The following is a 24,188-nucleotide window of genomic DNA, read 5'->3' on the forward strand; positions in this document are numbered from 1 at the left end:
TAATATTTTTTTAGCATTTTGAACGATTTCTCTCTCGTCTCTGATCAAAGTATGAGTAGATATAATGTTCTCAATATTTTATCAAAAATTGATAAGCTTTTAAAAATATCGTATGTTCTAACTCATGCTAATTAATTTTCCGAATGAATTTATAAGATTTGATTATACATCTTAAAAGAATCTAAAAGGTCCATAATTGGTTTTAAGTGTGAGAATATTTAAATTCATTAAAACTTGAAGCATTCATCTTCAAGCATTCATCTTCAGAAATTCAAAATTTACTGATAATAAATAGCAAATGTAAATTTTTGTATATTAATTATTATGTTACAAAAAGATTCCAATCAATTTATTTGATATAATTATCGCAAATCTATTTGAGAATATATACATATATTGTATATATGTGTGTGTGTAATGATTGCTATAAAATAAAAATTAATTTTGCACTCACCGGTACGATGCACAATGACTGTAGTACACAGCAGTCTATCTGTAACATACAAATATTCAAATTATAAAACAATATCCAATAAATAAAATAACATAACATTTTAAAAAATAATTATTATAATTGACTTTTTCGTCCTTTAAATAAAAAAGAGTTATGTAATTGCCAGAAAAATGTTTTAAATAACTATAGACTTATAAAATATGATAAATAAAAATCTAATTTCTCTCTCGTTCTTACTTATATAAATAATTTAAATAATTATAGATTTTAAACACCCTTTTGCAATATTTTGTGTCTATACATAAAAATACTAATTATTATAAATATTTTATTATATAAATAACTTAAATATTTTAAAATAAAATTTAGAATATTTCACACATACATTTTATTATACAAAATAGTTTTCTATCGCGCATCAAAAAAATACACATAAAATTAAATAATTATAAATTGCTCACTCTCTCGGGCTTCCTTCTCCTCTCTTGTTCGCCTTTGCTGTTCCTTCATAGCACTCACTCGCGAAAACATTATTAATTACGATCGCGAATTAATTAGTAAAATCGCGACATCATAAAAATACGACGCTCGCGCGACACTTTGTACGGCACTTCCGATGTTAATCATATGTGATACATATTATCTCATTATCTGTATTATTATGGGAAAACAACACGAAAACGATCGCATATATTTATGATTTATTCGACACTGAAAATTGAAAATTATGTAACTTGATCGTAGCGATGCTATCACTACTAACGAATAGTAAACTCGCATTTTATCATCTCGCATCATAACATAAATGAATAAATCTACAAGTGAAAATTGAAGGTAAATATCCGCGGAATGTAATATCCAAAAATATTTCGTCGCTTTTTTGTGTACACGCGATAAATTTTGATCAAATAAATACACGAAATATGCATTTTAATAGATTATATACGTACAAAAATTTAATTTTTGCTACACAGTTGACAAATTATTAAAATACGTCGTTAAACATAGTCATACAAATTAACTAAATATCGCGAAACTATTCGACTCAATTCTTTCTGCATCAGCAATATTTTGACCGAAAAATTCGAAAATAACATCGACTGCTTTACACTGACGCACCAATTGAGTTGACAATAATTAACTAATCACACAAATAATCACTAAATGCACATAAACATAATCACTGTAATCGTGCTCGTGTAACAAATAATCGCGTTTGAAATCTAACCTATATTCGTCGCGACCGCGTATCCAAGTATCATGACCGAGAGACGATGTTGACGCTACACAGAACTACGAATTACTGCCAACTTCGGGACGAGCAGCACGCAAGCCGGTGGGGGGGGGGGGGGAAGGAAAGGGAAATGCGCAGTGAGCTGCGCGTTGCGAATATCACGGCGTACGACGCGGTGACCTTACATTGTTCAAGCAAAAAAAGATGTGAATATATGTATACGTTACTGCGAGCGGCTCTATACATTCTTTCTCGAAACGCGATTTACTACGATTATTACAATCAGCGCAATCTTTCTAATCTTTGATTCTTACTATTATTACTTCTTAATTACCTTCATTAACTCGATGTAATATTAGAGCTAATTTCACCACGTCCGATTAAATGAATCGACCGATTAAAATTAGCAGGCTGGCCAAAACCAAGTATTCATGTCTAAGAGTGTCATGAATACTTTCATGTTGTCTAACTTGCTAATTAACCGTTGTGTGCAATATCAGAATAGATATTATATTTCTCGCATTTCTCGGTCATAAACGTATTGACGAATAGTTTTCCGATATGTTTAATTAGTAAATATAATCATATTTAACGATGTACTTTGATAATTGTTAATCGGGCAGTTAAAATTCGTACACCGGTTTGTACGTTGTGCGTATATGAGAGAGAGAGAGAGGGGGGGGGGGAAGAGTGAGAGAAAGAGAGAGAGAGAGAGAGCACGCGCTGTTTTTACGTTATTATTTCGATTGAAATATATCGCGAATAGTTAATAAAGCAACGCAATATTTCCGGATATGACATTCCACGAATGTTTACTCTTCAAACTTCAACTTGTAGATGTATTCATTTATATTATAAATGTGAGATTATGTATGTAATCATTTCAAAACGTACGAGCGAGATTACTTACGTTGTAGCGCCAACGGAAGACACGACGAAATGACCGATGAGTGGCGCGAGTGAAGAGTGGGGGGTGGGGCGAGAATTTACTTACTAGTATCGATTACTTGCGAGTATCGATTACTTGCGAGATCGAGCGGATCGTAGAGGCTAGTTGGTAGCGCATAGATATATTACATATAGATAGAGCTTTATCTATCTTACTGCGCGCTAAGATAATTAAGATATTTTCCTTCCTCGCATATGTGCAATTATGCATTTCTCTCGAGCTCAAAAATAGCGTCTCTTATTTTATGTAAAAATACTTGGCACGCGCGACTCTAAAGCTCGTATCATACTATAAATTAAAGATTGAAGATTGAAGATTAAAGATTGCAATTTGACTAATTAGAATAAAAGAAAGTAAAATTCCTTTGTTTTGATTGGACAAATTTCAATCATTAATCTCTAATCTCAATCTTCAATGCATACTCTGATACGGGCTTAAGGCGGAGAGTTCTATCTATATGTATGGTATATATCTATGGGTGGTAGTCGTTGGTGGAATTTTAGGGGTTGGTAGCCGTTGGTTGCGATCGCGCTTTGGCGCGTTTTCTGCCGCCATTTTACCGCGCATATTTACCGCGTGTACACGCAGAACGTGTCGCGTATAATAATTAATATCGGGAGTGCCGTACAGTGTCGCGCGAATGTTATATTTAGTATTAATTAATGCGTAATCGTAATTAATCATGTTTTTGCGAGTGAGTGCCTTCATGGCATTGCTGGAAGCAGCAAAGAACGAACGAAGTGAGACTCGGAGATGTATCTAACGACAATCCGTTGGTGAGTCAATTATAGCCATTTAATATTTGTTTCATTTCATTTATATTATTAATATTTGTTACTTGTAAGCTTAAAAAAATCGCTCGCTTCTTTTTTCTTTCGTGATGAGCCGTTTATATTATATCATTATTAAACACATCATTATGTAAATATATAAAAATATATATAATATATATTTCAGATTATTCGACACATAATGCAGTACCTCTCGCGTATAATTAATATCGGGAGTGCCGTACAATGTCGCGCGAATGTTATATTTAGTATTAATTAATGCGTAATCGTAATTAATCATGTTTTTGCGAGTGAGTGCCTTCATGGCATTGCTGGAAGCAGCAAAGAACGAACGAAGTGAGACTCGGAAATGTATCTAACGACAATCCGTTGGTGAGTCAATTATAGCCATTTAATATTTGTTTCATTTCATTTATATTATTAATATTTGTTACTTGTAGGCTTAAAAAAATCGCTCGCTTCTTTTTTCTTTCGTGATGAGCCGTTTATATTATATCATTATTAAACACATCATTATGTAAATATATAATATAATATATAAAAATATATATAATATATATTTCAGATTATTCGACACATAATGCAGTACCTCTCGCGTATAATTAATATCGGGAGTGCCGTACAGTATCGCGCGAATGTTATATTTATTATTAATTAATGCGTAATCGTAATTAACCGTGTTTTCGCGAGTGAGTGCTATGAAGAAGCAGCAAAGGATGAACGAAAAGAGGATGAAAATATCCGGGCAAGTATCGGGCAACGGCGGAGCATCGTGTAGGGTAAGTCATATAGCCTGATTTAATACTTGTTTTATTTAATTTATATTGGAAATATTTGCTACTTGTAATTTTAAAAAATTGCACGATTATTTTTTCTTTCGTGATAATGAGCCATTAATATTATATTATACACATCATTACACAAATATATAACGTAATATATAAAATATATATATTCTAGATTTTAATTTGAAATTTATAGAATATTTACATTAAAAAAAAATATATATATATATAGTACTAAATATATATTTTTATGTATACATATAAAAATTTAAATAATATAAAACAGTATAAAATAATTTCAATTTTTGTTTAATTTGTTCAAGATTAATAATATTTAGATAATATTTATTAGATAATTTTTTTATATATAAAAATTAGATTATTATATTTTATAAAAGTTTTACTTAAAATTTAATAATTATTTTGCCTATATGTATAAAATAAATATATTTTAAAATATTAGTTGTTTTGAACATTACTTATTGAACATTTCTAATATAAATTGAATATAATGCATATAATATAAATATATTTATATTTATAAATTAATGTGTTGCGTAATACAACTCTATCGTTGTGCGTCGAATTGATATGTTAAATTGCTTTTTATTTTTCATATTAAAGTAATGAATTTAGGAAAATTATATTTAATAAATCGGTTATTATATCTTTTTGGACTTTTCGGGAGAGACTATCAATATAAAAAATATATAATCAACATATAAAAATTGCTGCTTAGTATTAACAAATTAAAAAAATTAAAATTTTTGCTACAAAAAAATTAAATTAAGAATTAAAAATTTCAGAGAATTAAGAATGTTAAAATATTTAAAAATATTTACTTATGTACATTAATTTTTTTTTATTTTATATTGAACGCTCCATTTCAATATGAAATTCTATCATCGATGCTTGCAGTATCTTCAACGCAACTCGCATTGCATGGTATGCATTCAACTTTTAATAGATCCAAAGAACTGTGAGGCATTATTTCGCACGTATTTAATCCGTGACTGTTGTGCCAATATTGGCTATTATGCTGTTACTTATGTGCCATTTAACTATTCCTTGTTGAACTTCCGCGTACCTGTCTTGATTGACGTTGCAGGTGAGCGCGTCTTCTTCGAGTATTATCACGTACAACTTGATATACTGCTTGCATCGAGCAATTGAATAACTTCGATTACGATTAATTAAGACACTATGTAAATATTTTCTTCTCTTACTATTTGATATTGTTATTTCAATGAAAATTACAGCACTTGAACAGTAAGTATCTAATATTACAAGGATGAAGCATAAGAGAATGCAATTTTAACAAACATTTAATCGCGAACATTAATCACGTTCATAATCAAGTCAGTATATAATGTAAAATAAAAAATTTAATTAATGAATATAAATGAAAAATCTTTAATTCTTAATTCTCTGAATCATTTTCTCTGAAATGTTTAATTCTTAATTTAATTTTCAATTCCTTAAATCTTTATTTGCAAAAAACATATTAATGATAATTAAAACAAATATATAACAAGGAAATAAAATGCGAATAATAACAGAGTAAATAAAAAATTAATTCTACGACTAATTTCACATTAGAATGTAACGTTTCGGCATTGAGCTAACAAATTTGAAATGATATGAAAAAAAAAAGACTTTTGTTCTATCTGTAAAGGGGATTCCACACGAAATCGTCGAGCACGCGATCTGTAATAAAAACCGTGAAAACCGGACGCTTCCACGCGTCGTAAATTCCGACAAAAATTGACGCTGATGCAAGTAAACAAATGCGCAATCATTATACAAAAATATTCGGCCAAACTGCCGGACACACACACGTGACTGCCAGCTAAATATTTACGTAGCTGAGTGCTGGCGTTGGTAATAACAAAGGAAAATAGGCGAAATGCAAACACAATGCACCGCATGCGGCACGTTACTGGCGCACCTTTTCAACGGTGCGACTCATCCTATCCCATTGTACTTGGGATAAAAATACTTAATACTATATACTATATAATGTCTGATAAGTTTTCGACCATGATTAATGTTCTCTCTAATGTTAACCAAAGGAAAAGCTGCTTTAGCATGAATTAATATAAAAGAGTACAAATAAGAGCATTTTCTTGGAAAGATTTAATGAATATTTTTTTTCGTTGCTACGTCTATTATAAGATAATTCAATTTCAAACAATAAAAACAGAGCAAACAGAATCAGGTAAGGCCTTATGAGAAATTGTTTCGTAATTGAACGCGATCGAACGATATAATTTTTTCGGCCGACAAATGATTAAAGTAAAGTTGTAAATATTTAATTTGCCAAGGAGAAATGTAATCCGCGATCCTACTTATCACGTCTTATCACGTCACGCGTTTCGAAAACGGAGTTCCAACATGCAACCGACGTCGCCGTCGTGCTCCCGAGGCGGTTATACCTCGCTCGATTTAAATTAATAAAGCTAATCAGGCTAATCTATTGACCGGGCGAGGCCGCGCTCCGCGCCGCCATTGTTGATGGTCCGCTCGAAATATGCAAATGAGCGGGGGATGAAAGCGGATGGGTACATCAGCCGCGCGCGTCATCACTCAGGTACCCGTTCCTCGCCGTTATGGCTCGTTTCTCTGTGTATGTGGGTACGCCTGTGATAATGAAAATACCGGACTGCAGTATACTGGGAAAGAGGAGAGGGTAGAAGGGGGTGCGGTCCAACCGGGGCGATCATTACAGTCATCAGCGAGATGACCGGCTCGATAGTCGATCAATTAAATGACCCTGCCTCTCTCTCTCTCTCTCTGTCTCTTTGCGAGGCCCAAAATCGATGCTGCGCAAACGAGGCGCCTCCGGCGTGTTGGAAAGAGTACGCACCCCGACGATGAGCGATAAAATTATTTTAGAAAATTACCGGTGATAACGACGATGAGAAACGGGAATCGAGTTAGGTAATATTTAATGAGCGTGTGTTTTCGAGTGGCTGACGTTGCCGATCGTGTATACCTTGCGCGCTAAATTGTTCGCGGATCTCGTTACGCGGAAAGCTAACGCAACGATAAGTTTGTTACATCGCGTTTAGCTGGCCGCTGTACGCAAAGAGGAACCTAACCGACTGGTCTGCGTTACATATCGTTGGTAAATGGAATTTCGCGGATAATTACAGCGGCAACTGTGGTAAGGGTCGAAATAAAGTTCGGTTAGCCGGCGTTCATTGCGGAATCGCGAGCGCGGAATTGTGGACACAGAATTTCAGTTTTCCGCGAGCAATTACAAGAGGCGTGGCTTGTCACTGAACATTTTACGATGTAATAATACCAACAGAGATAATAGTTCTATTATGCATTTGTTCCGTTTGCGAAATATCATCGTATCGCGATCTCTCCGATGCGTCTACCAGATTCGAGAATAAGAGTCAAATTTCACGATTTAAGATATTAATAGGTTCGGAATTATATAAGTCGTTTTTTCTCGCAAAAGTTCTGCGAACATTTTCTCCTACGAAAACGAAGAGGAAGAGGAAATATTTTTTGCGCAAATTATTTCACTCTCGACCGGTAATTCAAAGTCATTTCACTGCCTATAAAAAGGAGCAATAAAAAACCGGCCGCAAATAGTCATTCCTTTTTATGAAAGTTATTTTTGCGTTACGCATCTTAAAGCACAAGCTACCGAGAATTCTGTTCGACACTCGCGCTTATAATTTATACAAATCACGTAGCATATACATCGTAAACATTAGGCCAAGATTTATTTTCGCAATATATTATACATTAAAACATTACAATTCATTACATGAAGAAATGCGCGTGTGTGCTATATAATTCTAATTAAAACTCTCTCTATATAATTATAATATAATTGTAATATAATTGCAAGAGCAAGTAAAAAATTTTGAATAAAGTTATAAAAATTTTTAAATTATTGTCAAATACATATATACATATAATTAATAATAGAGAAAATAGGAAAAATAGAAAAAAGTAATAGAGAATAATATATATAGTTCTTATATTATTTTAATAAGATTAAAAATATTTTAGATACAAAAGAAAATTTAAGAGAATCTGTTGGCATTACTAGAGAACAGTATAATCCTATTATGTATAAACATTTTTAATGACAGGTTCTTTTGACTGTCATTCTTTTGTCACACTTTTATTATGATTAATAATTGATATACAAATAAACAAGGAAAATGGGCCTAATTTTTACTTTGATTGATATTTCTATTTTAACAGTTTAAAATGGTTTAAAAACTTTCATAGTCCACTAAAAGTAAACTTGTCTGTGTCCTTTGGGATTCTAAATCCCTTAGCTATAGGAAAATATGTTTCTAAGTTTCTAAAGACCCTTTGCTATAGGAAAATATGTTTCTAAGGATTTGAAATCTTTCTTTTTTCTTTCTTTACCTTTTGCGTATTTTTGTATTCACATATATTTTAAGTTGTTTATATATTATATAGTTTCATGTAGTATACACTTTTCTTTAAAATCAAAACTATTTATCTTGCATAGTAAAAACGAAAAGAATGATCTTCATAAAATGATATAAAATCTAGCTCACATAAAATATAAGACATAAAATATAATTATATAATTTGAAATACGCTATACATTAAAGACGTTCAAATTAATGTTCAATAATATTTTTAATAATATTATATATATAATTCTATAACGTGTACGAGAGATTCGGCATGATGACGACAATGAACGAAAAATAATGAAATAGAATAATATTCTTGAAATCGCGTCATTACGAAATTTTCCTCTCCTTCTATCGTAAAGTTAACTGATATTCTTAAAGCAATTGCCAACTTGGCGAATAGTGGAAGGAAGGCTTCAGCTTCCAAACTCGTTTTAGCATAGCGGCTGTAGATTTAAACATATACACACACATACATATATATATATATATATATATATATATATTTGTGTGTATGTATGTATGTATACATATAAGTATGTATCGGTGGCTGTAAAACGAACAGGCAATGAGCCAAGAGGCGTTGCTGTACATGAGAGCACGTGTATACCGTACGGAGGAGGATCGTTGCGTACCTTATGGGGTTACGAGTGACGTTACCGGGGTTACAGCGAAGTTATAGCCGTTTATGCGAGCTGTTGCACGGGCTATTTGCCTTTGTACAACCAAATACGAGTTACGCTCGCTACGTCGAACGGGAACGCTAAGTAGCTGTGAAGGAAATTCGTGGTGAAAAAAGTAATAAATATGTACATGACCGACGTAGCATTTTATGGAATCTTATAAAAGTAAATTTTAAAATTAACAAAAATTGGTAACAAAATGTATCACGTTTTAAAAGTAATTATTTTGAAATTATATATATGTATATGAAAAAAATAATTTTGTGTTTAGATAAAAAATTTAGAATTCACATATAATGTATAAATGTTGTTTCCTTCTCCATTTTGTTACTGTTATTTCAAATATAAGAGAAAATTGTTCTGTAAAAATATTTTTTTCTGAATCACTCGAAGCTGCCGTTATCATTGCGACGATCATGATCGATTTCCACAGCCAAAGGGCGTTTATCGCGATCATCGAACATTTCCGCCGACGAAACTACGCCACCAGACGTAGGCGCAGGATGTAGGTGCAATTACCGGCAAGGATAGAACTTATCCGGGCTGTAGGGCAGCGGGCAAATCGCGCAGAGGGAGAGAAAGAGAAAAAGAGAGCGCGAGAATGCCATTTCCTCGCAAATCAGGCCTTCAACAGCCTTCGTCTGCTTTAGGTCGGCCGAATGCGATGGTTTTCGAGGCGCGGGAGTAGGCTGTCGGTTAAGTTTATTGGTCTAATTTAAATAACGGGCAACAAGGGGTGCTATCTCATCGCGACCGTCCCCGTCGAGAATCCTCCCGCCGTTCCGAATCTTGTCAGCGCCCTTCTTTCGTTTTGCGTGCCCGATATGACTGAAGGATTTACCGACTTTTATTGCGCGACGTATTTATCTCGGGCGGGAGATTCATGCAAATTAAGATCTTGCTGTTCACGGAGATTTCGTATTCGAAGCGCATTACTGCCTCCGCTGCCGAGATAGAGGAAGAAAGAGAGAGAAAGAGTTTTGTCTTAAGTCTCACAGTGCCAATGCACAATGCTTCCCTTTGTTACCACCTCGGCACCGCCCGCCACGTTCTTCCTACTTTCATTCTTTTTACTCGGTGTACTTTCCTTCGCACGGATTTACATGGAGATGCGATCTCCTATTCTTTTTCTTACGGCAAATTCTTACGGCACGTGTTCCTGTGTTCGTAGAAGATAATGTGCATTTGTGTGCGACAAAAAAAATTTTTATTTTCGTCCGACGTGAAATTTTCTCGCGATCAAGGCCTATAAAGAGTTTTTTTTTCCTCCTTAGTTGTATCGTAAATGTTTCTTTCTATGTGAAGTTAGCATCTCTGTCTCGTTTTACATTATTTTTAAAATATATATAAAATAGGGTAATATATATCTAAAGTGTGCAAGTACAGTAGTAGATATTGTGTTCGAATTTGCTGAAAATGGTGAACGGCTTACATTGCAAGCGATGCTAATAATTCCAAGCAATTTCAAGCTCGAGTGCCTTCTCCATTGCGAAGCGATTTATATACGCATTAAATTACTTTTCCTTTCTGCTAGCGGTAGCAGGCTATGATAATTGTACAAGACAATTGTATACGCCACGGAATCGCGCGAATAGCCTACTTTCTACTTTTGCATTTCGCCAGTTTATTACAGCAGAAAAAGGCATAAAATCCCCCAAAGCGACAACTTGTATGAATAGGTCTCTATACCTACGCATATATGTATAACAGATGTTCTCTACTATATTTTTAATGTATATTTAAATTGATAAAATTCTCCCTTCTCTCTATCTGATCTCTATCTATATGAAATTACAATTATCTTCTCCTATGATTTTATAGTACTAATAAATGTCATCGTATACAAACGAGGTGAACAAGGATGCAATTTTAGTTATAATATAATTAGACCCACTTAAATGTGCTCCTCCATATACTGCTGATGACAGATCTTACTGTCAAAGTGGTGATTATTGTATGCCGCTTCAAAGTCGATGCATAATTTACTGCCCCATTTAACCGGTGATAATGATACCGTGTACTACATTTATTAGCCAAATTCATTATTCATTTAACGCGAAAAAATGTCATGTGTTTCGATCAGAACAAGCGTCGTTACACATTCTCAATTACACCATATGACAATGCTATATAATATACAAATAAATATTATACGATACGTTATTTTCCCAAAAAATGAAACAAATTCTATATTTCTTTTTGACCTATTTTTTGCGTTACTTTTTAAAATAAGATTTTATTAAAGTCTATAGTTGATCGAACAATCGCACAATTATTACAGTATGACGACAGCTGTTTACGTTAACTTATACTAAATTGTGCGGAAAAATACTATTATATTTACAATAAACCTATACTTTCCACGTATTTTTATATCTATATATTTACGAGAAAAAAATGTGTGCTCTCCCTCTTTCTCTCTCTCTCTTTCTTTCTCGCTCTTTCTCTCTATTTTCGTCCCGCAATTGCCCCTAATTTACTAATAATTAATAACCATACAATCCATGTATCAAGTATTAGCTATGCGAAATTAAAAAAAATTGCAGGTTGAAAGATAGTCCATATTGCTCTTCGTCGGGCACATCTAATAGCGGACTTTAGCGTAATTTCGTCATCAGGCACGCTTATCGTGACGACTTCGTCATGTGCTCCGATCGGAGCAGACTGCACGGGATGCAATTCGCAAAGTGCACGCCATATGACGTGCAATATAGTCACCCCGCGATGCGACGCCGCGTCGGCTCGCAGGGAATGAAAGTATAATATCGGCGTACGAAGGAATTTTCTAGTGGCACGTGGTCGACGCACGAATTGACGTACATATGGGAGAAAGGATTGTTCGGCGGCGCATAGACGGGAAAATTAAATGCAACTGTCGGGGAAAGGGGACGGGAGAGGGATCGCTAATTTCGGGCTGCCGCGACGACGATGGTTTTTCGAGGGGTGGGTAAACGTATCATACGGCTTCAAATATAAATACTATAGCGTGAAAAGAAGGGATGTCGCGCGCGATTGGGGTTTGCTACGAATGTGTCATGCGGACGGATCGAAAGCTTCAATTCGCCTGAGGGATTGTCAATACGCGTATGGCGGAATAGTGACTGATCGCTCTTTACGCTCGGATAATCCCGGAGTATTTGTGGCCAGGAAGTCGAGAGTGTAGGTGTAAGGTTTAATTAATACGTATCGACCCGTTGATGCTTTCGACCTTTCCCCGATTAAGCTGTAATTTCATTTTCACTTCTCTCTCTTTGTTTCTTTTTCTCTGTCACTATTTTGTTGTACTCTTTTTCAAGTGTTTTTAATTAAAAATAAGGAATAAACTTTGACATATTATAAAATAGTCCTAGAAAAACTTTATGATATAACGAACAGATATTATAAAATTAATATTTTTTATGATTTTTTTACTCTATAAATATTTATTATTTATATTGTAGCGTCTTATACAGCAATTATTAATATTTTTAAGATGACTACTAGATAGATCGCATATTAATTTTTCAGTTTTCATTTTTCTACATGCGTGTGCACTATCCTTATTATTCCTCTGTACAATTTTACATACGAAGATTAAATAATGAATATAATTGATAGTTATGCGATTTAGCGATAAACAGTCGTGACGGCTTATAATCTCAGCTTCATATGCATAAATGTATCAAAGCTAATGTATCCGTGAAGGTAGTAATTAGCACGATATGTTCTTGCGAAAGCACGATCGACGAGTGCATGCTAAAACACAGAAGTCGTAAGAATATAGTGAAATGGTCGTAAAAATTAAAATAAGTGCCACAAGATACAAACGCCTCCGGTGCATTGAATCAGTGGCTTCGATTCTGACAATAGAGGTCACGCCACGTAGATACTCGCACGTGCTGGTAGCTAACGTTCCTTCGGTTCTGTGTTACGTTAGCTGCTACTAAGTACTAATTAACATCACAATGGCACATTATACTCTATTCTTCATCGGTTCTACGAAGCTGTCTCACTAAGTGATTATTACTGGATTGCGATCGCGGACATATATGCGATCGCAATCGACGCTAGTGAATTATGCAACAAGTGTTACTTCATCAAAACTTCCAACATTATTAACGTGTCGGATTTTAGCTGAAAATTTTTTTCTGGCTCCAAAGTTTGCAGCATAAAAAAATATTTTTTCTCTTAGAGAATACGAATAATACGAGCCACTAATGAAACGCATTTGTAATTGACGATATAACGAGCGCGATTCTCAGCTTCGCACGATTTGTAATTGCTTTTGTCCGTTTAGTAACTTGCACGAACCCTTTTATCCCGCAAACTGACTGTCGCGTCAGACAAATTAGTAAGTTGCTTCGTTAATTTATATTCATTACATACAAATTGAATATTATATTATTCTACGGTAGGGCGCCAACTCTTCCCCTAAGGGCTCTCCGCACGGCTGACACCCTATTGCCGTACAAGCAATCGCGTTTGTGTGCGGCAATGATTCTAGCACAATCAACGGCACGAGTCTCGCCATACTGATGAATCGCTTTGTTTGTATTTCGTAGCTATACAGAAATATGATACTTATTGAGAACAGCCGTGAAATCTAAGTGGCATCTGTAAAATATACGATAGTTTCGATCAGCTCCGTCAAGCGAGATGAAAAAAAAAAAACTTGATTTATTTCGCCCTCGATACTCATCTTTGGTTATTTTCGCGAATTGTATGACGACACGGGAATTTATCTAATGCATTGCAGTCATCTACCGCAAACTGTCCGTACTGGTGCAATAGTAGTTGCGAGGAAATATCGTTCCCCTGAGAGAAACAGATATTTATCGTGCGTCGGAAAAATAAAGAAAAAATAGGAATAAAATGATGTCATTATTGCTTCTACTACGACAGTCTCTCTATCACTCTGATAATACGTTGCAAAAAAATGCTACGGACATTCAGCGGAAGATTATCCACCTCTCTGTTCTTTATTCTCTCATATTAAGGATATAATTTCGCGGGGCTTGTTTTTTTCCAATTACAGACTTCACCGCGGTAAATCGTCGCGAAATAATTACAGAGTTTGACACAAGTCACGATGTATAAAATTGAATAGGCATAGATAAATTAGAGCTAGTTGTTGCGGAAAAAACTTTTGACAATTTTGTACGATCAAATTATTCAAATGGATTACAAAGCTTGAGAGACCGCTATATCGCTATAAAAAGATCTTATAGTCCTTTACAGGTGATAAATTATTTAGACCGACTTGTTCTACTCTTATTTCGTGTATCACAAGGCTTGAACATTATATTATACTAAGGACTAAGGCAACGAAAAATATCAGATGTTTAAAATGTATAGAGATGATTCATTCGGATCTTTCAGTAACAGGACGCTATTATTACTTGTTTTTCTCTAAAAATATATTTCAACTATGAATTAATTTTTTCCTGTGTGTGTGTATATTTTTAACGTACTTTATTAAAAATGTTTTAAAAATTATTAGGATATTTAAATATCTTAAGTATTAATTACAAATAAAAATTACTAATTTTGTTTAGATTAATGTATGTATATTTATATCAATTTTGCACAATTGAGATATATATTTTATAAAAAAATAAGCATGATTAATTTTATAATAAAACAATTTACTACATCAGAAACTCTCTTTAGTGTTTTGTTAACGATTTAATTTAAAATCCAATAAAGAGGTGCGAGAGACACAGTAAAAAAAAGCGAAACGGCTGGTAAACATGAGCAAGATTCAGTGGTGAAGAAATTCGTGGAGCAGAGGAAAGAGAACCGCGCAAAGAGGTTTCAATGCTATCAGCCACCGCGCGCTGAACGTCGCGGTCCCCTTTGATTATACGTTACGATAGAGATTGTAGCACTGTTCGAGGGATACCTTTACCCATCCACCGCCCTCTTGCGCGCGGCAAAGATTATGGCAATATAACGTCGGTCAAACTCCGGTAAAAGACCCTTCACGGTTTTTTTCTTTTTTTTTTTTTTTTTTTTTTTTGCGTGGCCTGCTCTCGGAAAAAGACGTTCTTTACGCGCGTGAGCATAGGTTCTTCGTCGCGGGTTACTCGACTTCCTGGATAATTTGAATCCCCTTTCGCATCGTGCAATTCGTACATACGATTCGTCGTTGTTGATGGGCGTGCGTTGTCCCGCGAAGAGCCACGCGAGGTACTCCGTATCGTATAGCTGCAACATCGTTGCACGTGTACGCATGCACGCATCGTATATTATGAAACGCGAACGTCAGTGGCCCCCACGAGTTACCTTGCTAATGAGGGGTTCTCTCTTTTCTTTTTCTTTCTCTTTCTTCTCTTTCTTCCTCGCTCGTTCTTTTTCTTTGTGCAAATGACGACGTAGAAACTTTAGCGAATGTTTCGACAAAAGGTACAACGCGCGGAGATGATCGTAGAGGTACAATTCATAAATTTGTGAAATGAGATATAATTTAAATAATGAAAGTCACACAATTATACGTCTACAATTATTTTTATTTGTGATATTTGCGATTTTTCTGGTGAAAATATAAAATGCAGAGTATTCTTGATTTCGTCTTTATTATTATCCATGATGCATATTTTTTTTCTCATCTCATATAATCTTACGAGTATATAATAACGCCCGTGTTTCAGAAAAGATTTCGGCATTTATTCTTCTGGGAATAAATCCTAAAATCCCTTCTGATTTATTCCTATACAGTTTTGCTTTTTTGAAAATAAGAGAAAGAAATGATACTTCAAAGAATCTTTCGCTACCTTTTAAAACGAAGCACGGGCTTTTGTTCTCGTTCTAGGTATATGATAGCAGAAAGGGTCGATGAAAGAATTGAAAAAGGGTCCAACAAAAGTGGTGGGCGTATACCAATCGTATCCGCGTTTTCTGTCTCGAAAAGACACATAATCAGCATTCGCAAACATGTGATCAAAATTAATGCAATATATTTCATATCGCAGTCAATGCCCTCGCGAGAAATCGCGTCAATTTCGACGACAAATTTAAGTAATACAAAAGTAATACAATAACAAGAAATACAAAAAAGATCTCTTTAAGTAAGTGTTTTTTTTTAATTTCGACCTTAGATGTTTAATATCCTTAATTAATGTTTATTCTGCCATCTCATAAATTCGTTTGACTCAAAGTGCGAAAAGAAATATTTTCGTACTTGCAATAAGGGAAAAAGAAGTTTTCTCTAGTCTCTCTTCAAAGTCTCGGTTTATCCAGGTGTCCGCTCGACCTCGAGCGAATCCTAATTAAAGGGAAACTGCAGCGATTGCAGAAATGATTAAATTCTTACGAGGCGGGACACAATGCCGAGTAGAAATACGTGCCCGTTCGCCCTAATAGAGCCACGCTGACGTGTTTCCAACTATCTCCTACGTCATAATTACCCAACATTACTAGGCGGATGATACCTGTATTCGTCATCGAGTACCGAGCGCGCAGCACTGTTACGCTCATAACATTCATTATGTCGCGACTACCGCAGCAGCTGTCGAACCTCGAAGCGTATCCTGGATTTCATGCTATATATTAGATATTGTCATTAATATGAGGCAGACGCGCCGTATATAGACAGTTTTATATCAAAATACCTATCGTGTTACGATCGCGGTAACGAGATTATCCTTGATCTATCCAGTAGACGGCTTCCAGAAAACCCCTGAGGTACCGTCGACTTGAGTTTGTCGGTCGCGAAAGCAAACGACCCTTCTGGGATCTTTGGATTCGTGATCCAAGATGAGCAAATGGTCCTAATTATAATCGCATTAGGATCGTTGGCGCCAGTTTTAGAGGATGCTAAGCGTAATCTAGATCGATTCTTAGTCCGCGTATTATGTTTAGGTACGTCGTATGGACAATATTATCTTTCATTTATATTTATATAAAAAAAGAAAAGCAATCATAAAAAATATATTTTTTTTACAACATTGAGCCTTTTAATTTATAAATGTCAAGAAGAAAATTAAATAAATAAAATCGATTAATATAATTTGAGATACTTTAGCAGCATCTTTAATAATATTTTTTATTATCATATCTCGTTATCGCGCATAGATCTCTCCACGCCACAACCAATTTACATTTCGACAATAATTCGGCGGTGATTTTATATCAATTGTGCGATAAAATCTAATCCAAGGCCGGTGATCGAGATCGAGGAACACCGTCGCAGGATCCTCATAGTCCGCCAGCCGTGCAAGAGGTGCTTCGCTTACAAGAGCAATCGAAGCGTGTCTTTCCCCATTCGTCGACAATGTTTCGCGTGCGCTTTGACCGTGACCACGAAGCGTGGCAGTCGTGCGTGTGTCACTCGATGACTCCCTGGCCCTTGCCAGGATCGTTCTCCTACCCCGCCCTAAACGTGCACGCGTTGCAAGTCGGGCCTGCTCCTCCTCCCGTCGTCCCTCAACTATGCGCGGCGTTTCCCTCATGCGGACTCTGAGGCTTAAGGCTTACCGCGAGCACAGACCACTGGGTTCCCCTCTGTTACCCTCTTGTCCCCCTTCCATCAAACTTCGCGACGTGCCGGCATCGTCTGTGCAGCGGCGCCAGCAAGGTTTGCTTTCGCTCTTGTTTGCAAAAAAAATATATTTATAGGAAAGAGTGAAAAACGGAATCAACGATAACATATTCAAAGATCGAAAATATATAAACAGAATTACTTTTTAATTTTTTAAACAAAAATACAGAGAGTTTAATTAATGACATTTGAAAAATTATCTTTGCCCGACTGGAACGACTTTTGAATAATTTATTATATTCATTCTCTCTATTAGCTATCGACATCGGTAGTTATAGAATTAGCCGAATATTGCCTACTTAGGCGGGACGCAACGTGAAGGGACGTAACCACGAAGCTGGCGGTAAACGTATAGTCGCACATAAACGATAATTCCTAATCATCCTCGACAACGGCTCCGAAGTAAGAATCCAAGCGCGGGATTATTAATTCGAGGAGTCGTAGGGGTCAAATTAAATTTGAAGCGACGGGATGGTCTTAGCGTCCACCGTTTAATGCCCTATCCAATCTCATCTACAAAGTCGCGACGATTAACCCCGCGCGCCGACCACGAAGAGGCAAGCAGCGGCAACAGCTACCGCCGGCTCCTCTTCTTCAGGGGTGGATGACTCCGGGGTCGGCACTCTCTCCTTCTCTTATTCTTTTTTTCTCTCTCTCTTTCTCTCTCTTTCTCTTTCTCTCGATCTTCGCATCTCGACGTGCAACTACTGTTCGCCACATGGCCTCTGTCCCTTCTTCCTCTTGCCTCGTCTCTACTTCTGATCTTCTCTTCTCCTCCCTTCCTTCCTTTCCGCGCTCCGACCCGCTCGCTCGCGATGCCGCAATTATTGCCAGTATTCTGGGCTGACGTGACGTGACACACTCGGCCCATGTGCACGAGGTCAGGCTTCGGGGTTAGCTGAAATTACGGTCGGCAGGCGCCTCGCCGAGGAGCGAATTACATGCACGCGTGCCGGAGCGTTCCGCGCGCGCATCCTCGCCTGTACACGCGCGAATTTTCCACGACGATTCGCGTAATCGATCAATTTTGCCTGTGTTTAATTTCGAAGACTTTGTCTACGATTTGACTCGCAATCAATTCGCAAAAACGCATGATAAAATTACGTATATATTTAATTATACAAAAAAATGGAAAGATATAATGTACGATGTGTTTAAGAATATTTTAATTAATATGCTTTTGTTTTTTATTATTATTTTTTATTGAAATGTGCAGCTGCGCGAATCAACGTTGACAGTATCATTAGATATTCCAAGTTCTTGCGCGAACATTTTTTACTCTTGAATGATTCATGAGAATATACTTGGCTCGTAATATAAGCAGCTATGTATATACTCTTATGCAGTTATAATTATGCTTGACAAAAAAAAGATGCGAGATAAGAGCATGCCATCGTATTGAAAGCACTTCTACGTAAAACCCTCTCGTCGTTGTAAAGAAGACAAGAGTACAAAGAGATAATCGAGTATTTGAAAGCACAGAAATTCGGCTACTCTGAAAAACTCAGGACAATGGATCACAGCGGATCAGAAAAAGATTAGCTTAATTGTACCTCTCTCCTTCTCTTTCTTCTCGGATCAATCAGAAAGAAATGAGTACTCTTCAAAATAGATAGATAAAAAAAAATCACAGGCAAGAAGTGGTCAAGAAATATTCGCGAATCTGAATGCTTATGTCTGATGCAGTTAAAAGAAGAGAAGATGTAAACAGAGAAAGAGAAAAAAGAAATAAAGAGAAAGGAATCGCGATAGCGGAAGGAGATCGAGAGAAAAGGCGGAGAATAAAGAAAAAGAAAGAGAGATAGAGATGGAGATTTAAGACAAGGGCGAAAGAGAGGACGGGGAGTGAGAGGGCCGTGACTCGCCCGTGACATCGCGATTACGCTCGCACACCTGTGCTCGACTCAACTTCGACTTAAGAATGCCACTTACTTTACCAGTCGTCACGTGCTGTAAGAGAAGCCGGAGAGCCACGCGTCCGCGCACTCTCTCCTCTATAAGACACACCGAATGCAGTTTTCCCTCTATTATATCGCCAATCCTCTCCTTTCGTAATATTTTCTCGACTCTCGATTTCACTAGTTTGCCTCGCGAATGACGGGATTTAATAAAATGTCAAATCGGGCGCCGTTTCATGAACTTTCTTCTTATGCGGTAAGATTAAATGGGGCTTTTTAGCGACACACGATAGCCGCAAAAAATTGAACATCTCCATTCGTCTTCCACTACTTGAGGCAATTATAATTATAAATGCGCACGATGTATTTTGTCGGTTCATCAATATTCTTTGTTGTATCGAAACATCTTTAACTACTAACACAGCTATTCTTCATGCTTTTGCATTACTCAAAAAAGTTAATAACAATCTTAATACACACTTAATTTAAAATTAGGTTTAATTTTCTTTTCTTCTTATAATCTTTTATATAAGATTAATTTGAAAAATTATTCTACATATTATGTATATAACCACAAGTTACTTTAATATAATTTAAAGTATTAATTTTATAAATCCCCCCGCCCTCCCCTTTCATTTCAAAATATATATACAACCTTGCTACTCGAGATATAATTGTAGTTTCATAATATAGAATTCGTAATGCGATAGTGAAATCGACTGTTCAAGTCTAGCTCTCTTGCATCGCGACGTTTCCTATATTCTAAGATCGAGATACTTTAAATTATTGCAAACGACTGCTTTTTCATATCGGCGTGAGAGTTAAATTTATTTTAGTCTCGATGAATGAAACACTCATTATTTACTGTGATAATGCATATTCCATCGCCTCGATATGACGACTTCGTGATCATTATATATAAATATGTGTGTCCACCCTCATACTTGAACCAGACGCGGAATAGATTATATTAGAATTTTTATGCATATTGATTAAGTCCAACTCCCGTCTCTTGATTCGAGATCTGATCCGAGATCTTATTGCTCCTTGTTAGCAAACACCGTGGCTAACATGTGATGTGCATAATCAGACAAATGTTCACTCTCGCTCGCGTGGACCGATACGTTGCAATTTCATTCAACTGTCGGGAAAATACTTTTTACCGCCAGGATCTTTACGGTTCCATAACTTCCATATTACGCGCAAATATCATTTCCGCGAACGCCGTAATTTCGAAAACATATACTTTGATGTGAGAGTAATAGTTACAGTTTGATACTTCCATATATTTTAGTAGATTAAAGACAATCATCGTAAGAATAAATTATTTTTGCAAGAAACGTTTATAATCTGCAAGTTGCATATCGTGTTTATATCGAATGCCCGCGCGATATCTTATTAATCTGATTTCACATTATCTGTTGTCATTGAAAGTGCATTCCCGATTACGTCAATAGAATCACAATGTGATAATTATAGTGATTTATTATAGTAATTTAGAGCTCATCAATTATAATCTATGAGGTTTTGCTAATAGCTATAATTGTTGGTTCTAAAACCTTAATTACTATTTGTTATCGTTAAAAAAATAAATCGTAATTATTGTGGTGATTAATTAACACGGTCCAGCCTATGTCCATCATATAACAGATTTTTTCGCATCAAAAATAAAATCCGAGCCATGTATAATGATTAATGAGGATCTCGAAAAACTGCGATCTTCCAGGATGAGATCCACGACTCGCAGAAATGTCTTGTCTCATTTAAAAATTTTTCGCAAATGAAACGTTACGGAAACTGATGCTCTAACTTAACGAGTAAAATATATTTCGATCGATTTTTTAATTTTGAACGATGCGAAAGACGAGAAGATAGAAAGAGGAGCAATAATGAAGGAGGATTTCTCTTAACGAAGGTGGCGCATGCCACAAGTGTGCTATTGGATTACAAACCTGGCACTCTTCTTGCTCATCGGTTTAGTGTTACCGTGCGTTATGCGACATATTACGAGCCGTGGAAGCCCTAGGTCCTCAAGTCACAATAAACGCACATTCTTGACGTCGCGCGTTTGTTCGCACATGAACCTGGAAACGCGACGAGGGCGAACCCGAGCAATTAATCTGGCACTGCGATGTGTGTGTGTGCGCATGTCCCTTCTTTCTGCTTCATCGGCACGTTAATTAAGGGCAGCCCTAAAGCGGAATTAAAAAATAACGCGTCGACGTACTCGATGCGATGATGCGTGACAGAGCGGCTACTTTATGGTCGCGGCGATAATTGAGAAATTTCTTTCATTACGTCGAAATGGCAAACGAGGAGACTCGGATAAACTGAAAGCTCTGTTTTACTATTCCAAAGAAACAATATTTATTGTATCGAGGCTTGAAATAAAAAATTATAAGATTAAAAAATATACCATACAATTGTCGGGAGAGATTAATATAAAATGTATAATACTGTAAAAATATCTACTTAAAAAGAATAATCTTTTCAGGATTTATAAAAGTATTCTCTATTAAATACCTGTTTATTGTAAAGATTGAATATGAAATTCAATGCGTACAATATTAATAATTTTTTGAGATATTAATTATTTTGGTTATGAATATCTCGTGTCGCGATTAGTAGTGGATCGAGTAATTCAAATAACATATAGCACCGTCGCATATATTAATATAATTAATTTACAATTAACTTGAACATATTCAGCGCTTATATAATTTTATAATATAATACATTTTATAATTTATATTATGTTTATATATATTTTATAATGAAGAAAGTATTAAATGTAAAAAAATTGATTGATATTCGTGAATACTCGTTTTAAAATATTTTTTTCTTTGACGAAACTTTCTTATTGAATATAGCTTAATAATATATTTTAAGATATCAGTTATTTTAAACACTACTCTAATTTGGTTCTTGTATTTGTATGTTACAGAGAGAAAAAGAAAATTCCGCCGTAACATCGACCGGTGAGTGATGAACTTTTATTTCATGACAAAAAAAGACGCCTAGTACATATTATATTATAATAAGTGTCTCTGTATGTCTTAATTATTTACAAACTTTTATTCTTTGCATACAATTGTTTAGATATTTTTTTCTATACCAGGCGTATTTTTTATGTCTTTTTTTAGAAAATTATAATTTACTATCATGCATATTATACGCAACCGTTTGTTGTAAAGTCTCGCCAGCAAACTATAGACGTCCACGTGATGACAATATAAAAATTATAATCATATATAGCTTCGGATAATTTCAACATCGCGTGCTTTAGTCGTGGTACGGAGAGTCGAGTGTGTACGGTTAAACCAATTCGAAATCAAAAATTGGCCGTATATTATTACGTCAGCCTCTCTCCCTTTCAGGCGCGACCAACGTGCCGCTTTATTTCACGGTTGTTGCTGCATTATTTCAACGAGTTTAATGCCAGCATCCGTACAATAACTGGTTCGCCGCGCGTTACGTAATTGCGCGGCAATAAGATAAGAAATCCCGTAGGGCAGTAAAACTGGTAACGCTCCCGATCGCTTTTAGTTTTCCGCTGGGTTTCCGATCACGGGCACGCGCACTCGTTACCTCGCGAGAGCACGCTCGATTTCTCGCGCGCGCGAGAAGGCGCAGCTACGAACCGCTATCAGATCACGCTAACTGTGTCAGTTCGTAAATGGATAATAGATAGTAGTAGTCTAGCGGTATACACACAAGAGATTCTAAGGCGACTATCTCGTAGGAGAAGCGGAATAAACGAGGCGAACTTATCAATCGTGAGGTTCGAGAAAGTGGACATAAATATACAGCAGGAAATATCAACCGTATTACATATACTGAGATAGAAAATTATACACGTATCACATTTTCCGTAATTTGATAAAATCGAATCTACGCGAATTACTACTACCGCGGATAATTACAGTCTTGTCATTGTGATATTGGCTGGGCTGATGTATATTAAAAATTGTAAAATATAAATATCTGACAACGCTTTTGAAAGCGTCATTGAATTTCTTTCGCTATTGCTGCAACTTGTCAATGCTGCTGCGCAGTTACGGCGCGGTTTATAAGCGCGCACGCTCGATAATTGATATTTTCTCTTTCTTTTACTCGACCCCTCGCCTCGTTGTGCGCGCCTTGTCAAAGCGCAGCCCGATCTGATTCAATTGTCAGTGGTGAAGAGAGACCGGGCTTGTCCAGAATCGGCTCCAATAAAGTCAATACGGACAATAGCACGATAAGTAGATAATAATGCATAATATAATAAGAGAGCACCGGTCGGGTGCGTTCCGTGCGTGACGCAGTGTGTTGGTAGCACGCGCCACATTGAGTCGCCAATTCAACCAGTTGGTTGAGCAGCCTTTAACGACTCCTTTCTACGCGAGCGCGAGACTCGACACACAATACTGTTTCTTAAATTTTATCGTTAGTCGTTAAGCGGCGGTATTGTTGAAT

At 35.9% G+C, this 24,188-nt stretch overlaps 1 protein-coding gene across 1 annotated transcript in view; it reads right to left on the bottom strand.

Annotated features, from left to right (window-relative positions):
- Window positions 1-454: 454 nt before the first annotated feature.
- Window positions 455-24,188, bottom strand: part of LOC145937004 (uncharacterized) — a 338,257-nt gene continuing 314,523 nt past the window's right edge. The window contains exon 17 of the mRNA XM_083039730.1: window positions 455-493. The gene's annotated coding sequence lies outside the window, so the exon portion shown is untranslated. The remainder of the gene's footprint in view (window positions 494-24,188) is intronic.

The sequence above is a fragment of the Prenolepis imparis genome, unplaced genomic scaffold (genome assembly GCF_030444845.1).
Source record: "Prenolepis imparis isolate NDT839.2.m4 unplaced genomic scaffold, iyPreImpa1.0 SCAF_6, whole genome shotgun sequence".
NCBI classification, from domain to species: Eukaryota; Metazoa; Arthropoda; class Insecta; order Hymenoptera; family Formicidae; genus Prenolepis; species Prenolepis imparis.